Source organism: Trichechus manatus, unplaced genomic scaffold (genome assembly GCF_000243295.1).
Source record: "Trichechus manatus latirostris isolate Lorelei unplaced genomic scaffold, TriManLat1.0 scaffold00076, whole genome shotgun sequence".
NCBI lineage: Eukaryota > Metazoa > Chordata > Mammalia > Sirenia > Trichechidae > Trichechus > Trichechus manatus.
The window spans coordinates 6,972,285-6,980,583 of record NW_004444012.1 but is presented as its reverse complement, the minus strand read 5'-3'; positions in this window follow the sequence as shown (position 1 = coordinate 6,980,583).

Below are 8,299 nucleotides of genomic sequence, written 5' to 3'. Positions count from 1 at the left end.
ATCTTATCAATTGATGCAGAAAAGGCATTTGACAAAGTCCAACACCCATTCATGATAAAAACTCTCAACAAAATAGGAATAGAAGGGAAATTCCTCAATATAATTAAGGGCATTTATAAAGCCAAGAGCCAACATCATCCTAAATGGAGAGACTTTGAAAGCATTCCCCTTGCGAACAGGAACCAGACAAGGATGCCCTTTATCACCACTCTTTTTAACATTATGCTGGAGGTCTTAGCCAGAGCAATTAGGCTAGAAAAAGAAATAAAGGGCATCCAGATTGGTAAGGAAGAAGTCAAACTATCTCTATTTACAGATGATATGATCCTATACACAGAACACCCCAAAGAATCCACAAGGAAACTACTGGAACTAATAGAAGATTTCAGCAAAGAATCAGGATACAAGATAAACATATAAAAATCAGTTGGATTCCTTTACACCAACAAAGAGGACCTCGAAGAGGATATCACCAAATCAATACCATTTACAATAGCCCCAAGAAGATAAAATACTTAGGAATAAATCCAACCAGAGACATAGCAACCCTATAGGACTGTGTAGAAATACCCCATAGGGTTTCCAAGGCTGCAGTCTTTATGGAAGCAAACTGCCACATCTTTCTCCCCTGGAGTGGCTGGTGGGTTCAACTGTCGACCTTTGGTTAGCAGCTGAGCACTTACCCACTGTGCCACCAGGGCTCCTTCCTACACTTGCAGCAAACTGTAACCACAGACTACCTCCTAACCATATAAACATAAAACCTCACACTAAAGGACTATTTACCTTAATTTCTTTTACTTGGTACATCATGTCCAGCTTTCAATAAAAAATTACAAGGTATACTAAAAGGCAAAAAACACAGTCTGAAGAGAGAAAGCAAGCATCAAAATCAGACACAGTTATGGCAGATATTTTGTAATTATCAGACCAAGAATTTAAAATAACTATGATTAATGTTCTAAGAACTCCAGTGGACAACAATGCAAGACCAGATGGGTAATGTAAGCAAAAAGATAGAGACTCTGGAAAGATGGAAAAAGAATAAAAAGAAAATGTTAGAAATCAAACACACTGTAATAGGAGTTAAGAATGCTTTTGATGGGCTCGTCAGAGAACTGGACACATCCAAGGAAAGAATCAGAGAGCTTGAAGACAGGTCAATAGAAACTCCCCCAGACTGAAAAAAAAAAAGAAAAAAAAAAAAACAGAACAGAATGTCCAGCAACCATGGGACAATTATGAAAAGGATAACATGATTGTAATGGGAACACCAGAAGGGAAACAAAAAGAGAGAACAAGAAGAGAAGAAATATTTTATGTAATAATGACTGAGATTTTTTTTTTAAATTAATGGCAGACACCAAACCACCAATCCAGGGATTTCAGAAGGCACCAAGCTGGATAAATACCAACAACATCTACACATAGACATATCATACTCAAACAGCAGAAAATCAAAGACAAAGAGAAAATCTTGAAAGCAGCTAGACCGGGAAAAAAAAAAAACACTTTACCTACAGACGAACAAGGATAAGCATTGCATCAGACTTCTCTTCAGAAACCATGCAAGCAAGAAGAGCGTTGAGTGAAATATTTAGTGTGAAAAGAGAAAAAAATCCACCAACCTAGAATTCTATGTCTAGGAAATCAGCCTTCAAAAGTGAAGGAGAAATACACATTCTCAGACAAACAAAAATTGAGGGAATTAGTGGCCAGTAGCCTGACTTAAGGAGCCCTGGTGGCACAGTGGTTAAACTGTTTGGCTGCTAACCAAAAAGTTGGTGGTTCAAACTCACCAGCGGCTCCATGGGAGAAAGATATGGTAGTCTGCTTGCATAAAGATTTACAGCCTTGGAAACCCTATGGAGATGTTCTACTCTGTCCTATAGGGTTGCTATGGGCTGGAATCAACTTGATGGCAAGAGGGTTTTTTTTTTTGGTTTAAGTCTGCCTTGATGGCAGTGATGGTTCAGTGATAGACTTCTTACCTCCCGTGAGGGAGACCTAGACTCAGTTCGGAGCTAATTCTCCTCAAGCTCAGCCACAACCAGTCTGTCAGTGGAGGCTTACATGTTGCGCTGAACAGGTTTCAGTGGAACTTCCAGACTTAGACTGAGAAGAAAGGCCTGATGATCTACTTCTGAATATCAGCCAATGAAAACCCTGATCACAATGGTCCAATCCAATTTTACATAGGATCACCATGAGTCCGGGGTGAACTCAACAGCAGCTAACCGCAACAAAAAGAAGCCTACCTGTAACAAATGTTAAAATAAGTTCTTCAGAGAGAAAGAAAATGACATAGGTCAGAAATTCAGATCAATACAAAGAATGGAAGAACATTAGAGAAGGAATAAATGAAGGTGAAATAAAATCTTTTATTTTGATTATTAAGTAATACAACAGATAATTGTTGCTTCAATATAATAATAACCATTTACTAGGTGATTATAGCTTATAGATAAATGAAATGAATAACAGCAATGTTGTTAGGAACTGGAGAGAGGAATTACAACTGTAATAATGTACCTGCACTACTTGTGAAGTGGTATAAACAAAACCCACTGCCACTGAGTCCATTCCAACTCATAGTGACCCTATAAAAGTGGGGGTAGATTATAATAAAAGTTCATTTCAAACTCCAGGGCACACACTAAAAAATCTTTTAAAAGAAGAATAATTGATATGCTATACTATTAAGTGAGGAGAAAAAATAGAGTAATATAAAATGCTCGATTCAAACCAGAGAAGGCAGAAAGTGGAATTTAAATAAAAGAAAGGAAGAATAATGGTAACAAGCATTAAACAGTTATAAATATGGTAGATGTTAATACAATTATATCCATAAGCACCTTAAGTGTGAATGGTATAAATATACCAATTAAAGGACAGACACTAGCAGAGTAGATAAAAAAATGAGACCCAGCTATACACTGTCTACAAGAAACCCACTTAACTATAAAGACATTTTTAGATTAAAAGTAAAGGGATGGGAAAAGATACGCCATGCTAACACTAATCAAAAGAAAGCTGGAATAGCTATATTAATTTCAGACAAAGCAGATTTCAGAGCAAGGGAAATTATCAGTGATAAAGCAGACAATTTTCCAAGAAGACATAACAATCCTGAATGTGTACGTGTTTAAAAATAGTGTTAAGATACATAAGGCAAAAACTGATAGAACTGTATGAAGAAATAGATAAATTCACTACTACAGCTGGAGACTTCACCGTCACTCTATCAGTAATCGACAGATCCAGCAGGCAGAAAATCAGTTAGGATACAGTTGAACTGACCAGCACCAACAATCATTTAGATCTAATTGACATTTATAGAATACTTCATCCAACAACATCAGAATACACATTCTTCTCAAGCTCACATGGAACATTCACCAAGATAGACCACATCCTGGGACATAAAGCACACCTTAACAAATTTAAAAGAATGGAAAACATACAAAGTATGCTCTCAGACCACAGTGGAATTAAACTAGAAATCAACAACAGAAAGACAACCAGAAAATTCCAAAATATTTGGAGAGTGAACAACACACTTATAAAGAACACATGGGTCAAAGAAGAAGTCTTACGAGAAATTGAAAAGAAAATATTTAGAACTAAATAAAAATACAATTTATCAAAATTGGTGGGATTCAGCAAAAGCAGTTCTTAGAGGGAAATTTACCACATTGAATGTACATGTTAGAAAAGAAGAAATCTTAAATCAATGATCAAACTTCCAACCTTAGGAAACTCAAAAAGGAGAAGCAAGTTTAATCCAAAGTAAGCAAAAGAAATGGAATAATAAAAATTAGAGCAGAAATCATTGAAATTGAAAATAGTAAAACAAACTGGTTCTTTGACAGGCTTGCTGGTCTGACAGAGACTGGAGAAACCCCAAGAGTGAGGCCCCCAGACACCCTTTTAACTCAGTACTGAAGTCACTCCTGAGGTTCACCCTTTGGTCAAAGATTAGACAGGTCTATAGGGCCAACAATAACACACATGAGGGACGTGCTTTGTAGTTCAATCCTGTATACGAGACTAATGGGCACACCGGCCCCAAAACAGCAAAGATGAGAAGGCAGGAAGGGACAGGAAAACTGTACAAACAAAAACACGCAACCTGGGGTGGAGAAGGGGAGAGTGTTGACACATTGCGGGTTGGCAACCAACGTCACAAAACAATTTGTATATTAACTGTTTCATGAGAAACTAATTTGCTATGTAAACTTTCACCTAAATCACAATAAAAAGAAATCATTCAATAAAACATAAAAATCAGCTGGTTAAAAAAAAAGTTCTTTGAAAAGATTAATAAATTTGATAAACCTCTATCTAGGCTAACTCAAGAAAAAAGAGAGAATACATGAATTACTAATATTGGAATATAAGAGGGGCCACCACTACTGATCCCATTGACATTAAAGTACAAGTCTGTTCTGACTCATGGTGACCCCATGTGTGTCAGAGTAGAACTGTGCTTCACAGGGTTTTCAATGGCCGATTTTTCAGAAGTAGATTGCCAGGTCTTTCCTCTGAGGTGCCTCTGGGTGGACTCCAACCTCCAACCTTTCGATTAGCAGCCAAGGGCATTAACCATCTGCACTATTCAGGGACTGCACACGCCTATTAAAATGGCTAAAATCCAAAACGTGGACAACACTAAATGCTGGTAACAACGTGTAACAACAGGAACATTCGTTCATTCCTGGTGGGAACACAAAATGGTACAGCCACTTTCAAAGACAGTTTGGCGGTTCCTCACAAAGCTAAACATAGACTTACCATATTATCCAGCAATCGTGTTTCTTGGTATTTACCCAAATGAGTTGAAAACTTATGACCACAATAAAAAAAAAACCTGCACACAAATGTTTATAGCAACTTTATTCATAACTGCCAAAAGTTAAAAGCAATCAAGATGTCCTTCAATAGGTGAATGGATAAATAAACTGGTATACCTATACAAGGAGATATTATTTAGCATTAAAAAGAAATGAGCTATGAAGTCATAAAAAGACATGGAGGAATGTTAAATGCATATTGTTAAATGCATATTGCTAAGTCAAATAAGCCAGTCTGAAAAGGCTACATACTATAACAGACTCTATGGAGACAGTGAAAACAAGTGTTTGCCAAGGGTTCAGGGGGAGACAGGAAGGATGAACAGGTAAAGCACAGGGCATTTCCAGGGCAGTGAAACTATTCTGGATGATATTGTAATAGTGGATACATGACATTAGGCATTAACCCATAAAACTGTAGAACATAAAGAGTGAACTCTAATGTAAACTATGGATGTTGGTTAATAAAAATTACGAACATTGGTCATCAATTCTCTCTCTCAGTCTCTCCATCCCCTCCTCTCTCTTTCCTCCCTCCCGTTCCTGGTTCTCTAAAGAACCCTGACTAAGACAGGAACTTTTTGCTTTCCAGAATTTTTTTCTGTCAACTTAAAATTGCTTAAACTGCTCTAAAAAAATACCTATTTTTAAAAGGGGGGAGAGAGCTTACATCTCTGAGACAACTATCACAAGGCAGCAGGGATAGAATTCATAGATCCCATCGCCCAGTGCCTTATCCCCTTGTCCTAGAGCATCCCACTCACTTCTAAGAGAACTGGTTCTACAGATACGAGAGATTTTCCTGGGATAAACTCTCTTCTGATTCTGTCCTCAGGAGATACAGACGCAGTATATCACAGCTAACTCAACTGGACAGCTTCAATGCTGGAGCCTCTCATGCTGTTTCTCTACCAGCCAGCTGCCAGCTCATCAGGACCAGCTAGGAGAGGGAAAAAGTCTATTTTCCAAAAGCTTTTCTAAGTGTTCAAGTGGCCAGCTGCCCAGCTTGTTCTCCTGCGTACTCAGATCACTGGGAGCCACAAAGTTCAGCTGGGACCACTTTAAAAAGTTGTGTCCCAGGGAAACTGATGGTGTGAAAAGGTGAAAGGAAAGTATGGAAACTGGCTGAATCTTCACAGAAGTATCACCCTGGGTCAGCACCAAGGGTCTAATATTTGCCAAGGTGCAAATTACTCTCTGGTCTCAGAGCCAAGGGCGATGTCTTAAGAGCCTGGGACGGCCCTTTGTGAAGTAAGCAAAGTTCGACTGCTTGCTATGAGCTGGACCCTTCTCCATTCTTCCTTTTATCATGAGGTGTAGTATCCCTGTGTTGATGCTGAAAAGTTCAGCCCCATATTGCACCATCCCACATCATCTGTCTTTTGGAGACAACGTTTCAGGATATGGATCTCCTCAAAATTTACCAGCCCTGAGTCTCTTTTATTCAGTTGCTTAGTTTCTACATACACTGCTGTTCACCTACTGTAAGCCAGGCACCATACCATAATCCAAGGTATGAAACAATAAATGAGACGTGGCCCTTGTTCTCAGAAACAAAAACAGTTACATTTCCCAAAGACCGTGTGAAAGTTTACCTAGTACATAAATCTATATTAATGTATTAATGCTTCAGAGTTAATTTATTCCATAAACATTTTACGTGTCTCTATAGTATCGTACTGGGTGGTAGAGTCTGGGAAATATTGACCCTCTGAAGTGCCGTGGGAGAGAGCAGAGATATAGAAATATCTAGAAATTCAAACAGAGATTTTAAGAGAAAGTCAGTTCAAGATATGAGGAAGGATGAGGTACTCTGGCGCAGAGTACTGAAAACTACCATCTGGAATGGTCTGACAATTAAAGTGTACAAAGAGAAAGTGCACTCAGAGAAGATGACTGAGAAAGAACCAGTAACAGAAAGAGAACCAAGTAAGGGCAGTATACAGACCACAGGGGAGGCAGGGTGTTGAGAGGTCCTCAGCACCCGACTTAATGACACACGGTCCTTTTGACAATGCCCTCTAACTATGTATGGCTGATGTGCCTTGACTGTCCAAAATCACACCACATACGCAACCATTTGATCTACCCAGAGTGAGCTGGGTCTGTCTACTGTCCTTCCTGATAGGAGGTGACCAGGAGTGGAGAATTCAGGAATGGGTCAAATGGACTCACCCAGGGAACTGTGTGTTAGGATGGACGGCAGCATTGACTCTGTGCCAGGAGTGCAGATTTAAGTTGTAGGCTACAAAGTGGGTCATTTCCCAATGGAACGCTACTGTTCTCCAGCCACCCCTCAACTCATAACACAGGTCACGATTCACTGAGGTTGTAAGTACATTTCTGTGGATGTTAGGAATCAGAAGAGCAGACTCACAGAATAGCTGTACATTCTTTAAAGAGAACTGGGATAGTTCAAGCTTCTCATCTTACAAAGGAGGAAGCTGACTGAAAGATTATGAATTTGGCCACATTGCCTAACATTTTAGGAGAGTAGTAAAGCAATCAGGCTTCAGACTCAGACTGCCCAGGCACCTTAAGCCACGTGTCTTAGGCAGGCCCCTTAAAGCTGCTATGCCTCTGTTAACTCCTCTTTAAAATGATGTAATAGTCATATCTACATCACAGGTCTTCCTCATACAAATGAGATAATGGATGCAAAGCACTTAGCATAACAGCTGGTAGATGGTGGCAGAGATGACACTCGGAAGCAAGTCTTCTGCCTCATGGAATGGTGCTTTTTCCGTTCCCCTTCCCTTTTATTGATGGTAATTGAGTCAGCTCCAACTCATGGTGCCACCTGTTCAAAAGAACAAGACATCGTCCTGTCCTGCACCATCTTCACAATTGCTGGTATGCTGGAGTCAATTGTTGAGGCCACCATGTACTTTGAATGACTCATCTTCCAGCACTATATCAGACAATATTCTGTTGTAATCCATAGGGTTTTCACTGGCTAATTTTCAGAAGATGATCACTAGGCCTTTCTTCCTAGTCTGTCTTAGTCTGGAAGGTCTGCTGAAGCCTGTCCACCATGGATGACCCTGCTGGTATTTGAAATACTGATGGTGCAGCTTCCAGCATCATAGCAACACACAAGCCACCACTGTACAACACACTGGGGGGTGGTCCTATGTAGAGAGAAGTTAAAAATGAACATACAGGGTCATCTCACATGTGCAAACCCATCACTATGGCACACGAATTTGTGCATTAATTTGCTTGACAAATATCATTGGAGGATCTATGTGCCGGGAAGTGAGCTGGGTGCTGATATGCCCGTGCTGAACAAGACTTGGTCTCTTCCCACTAAAGTAGAGATAGATTTGCCTTACGGTAGCCCTGAGTGAGATGGATTTGTAGGGAGTAGAGAGGAATTGGGAGAGTCTAGAGGCAAGGAGATGAGATGGGACATTGTTGTCATCTCTAGACATGAGGCATCAAGA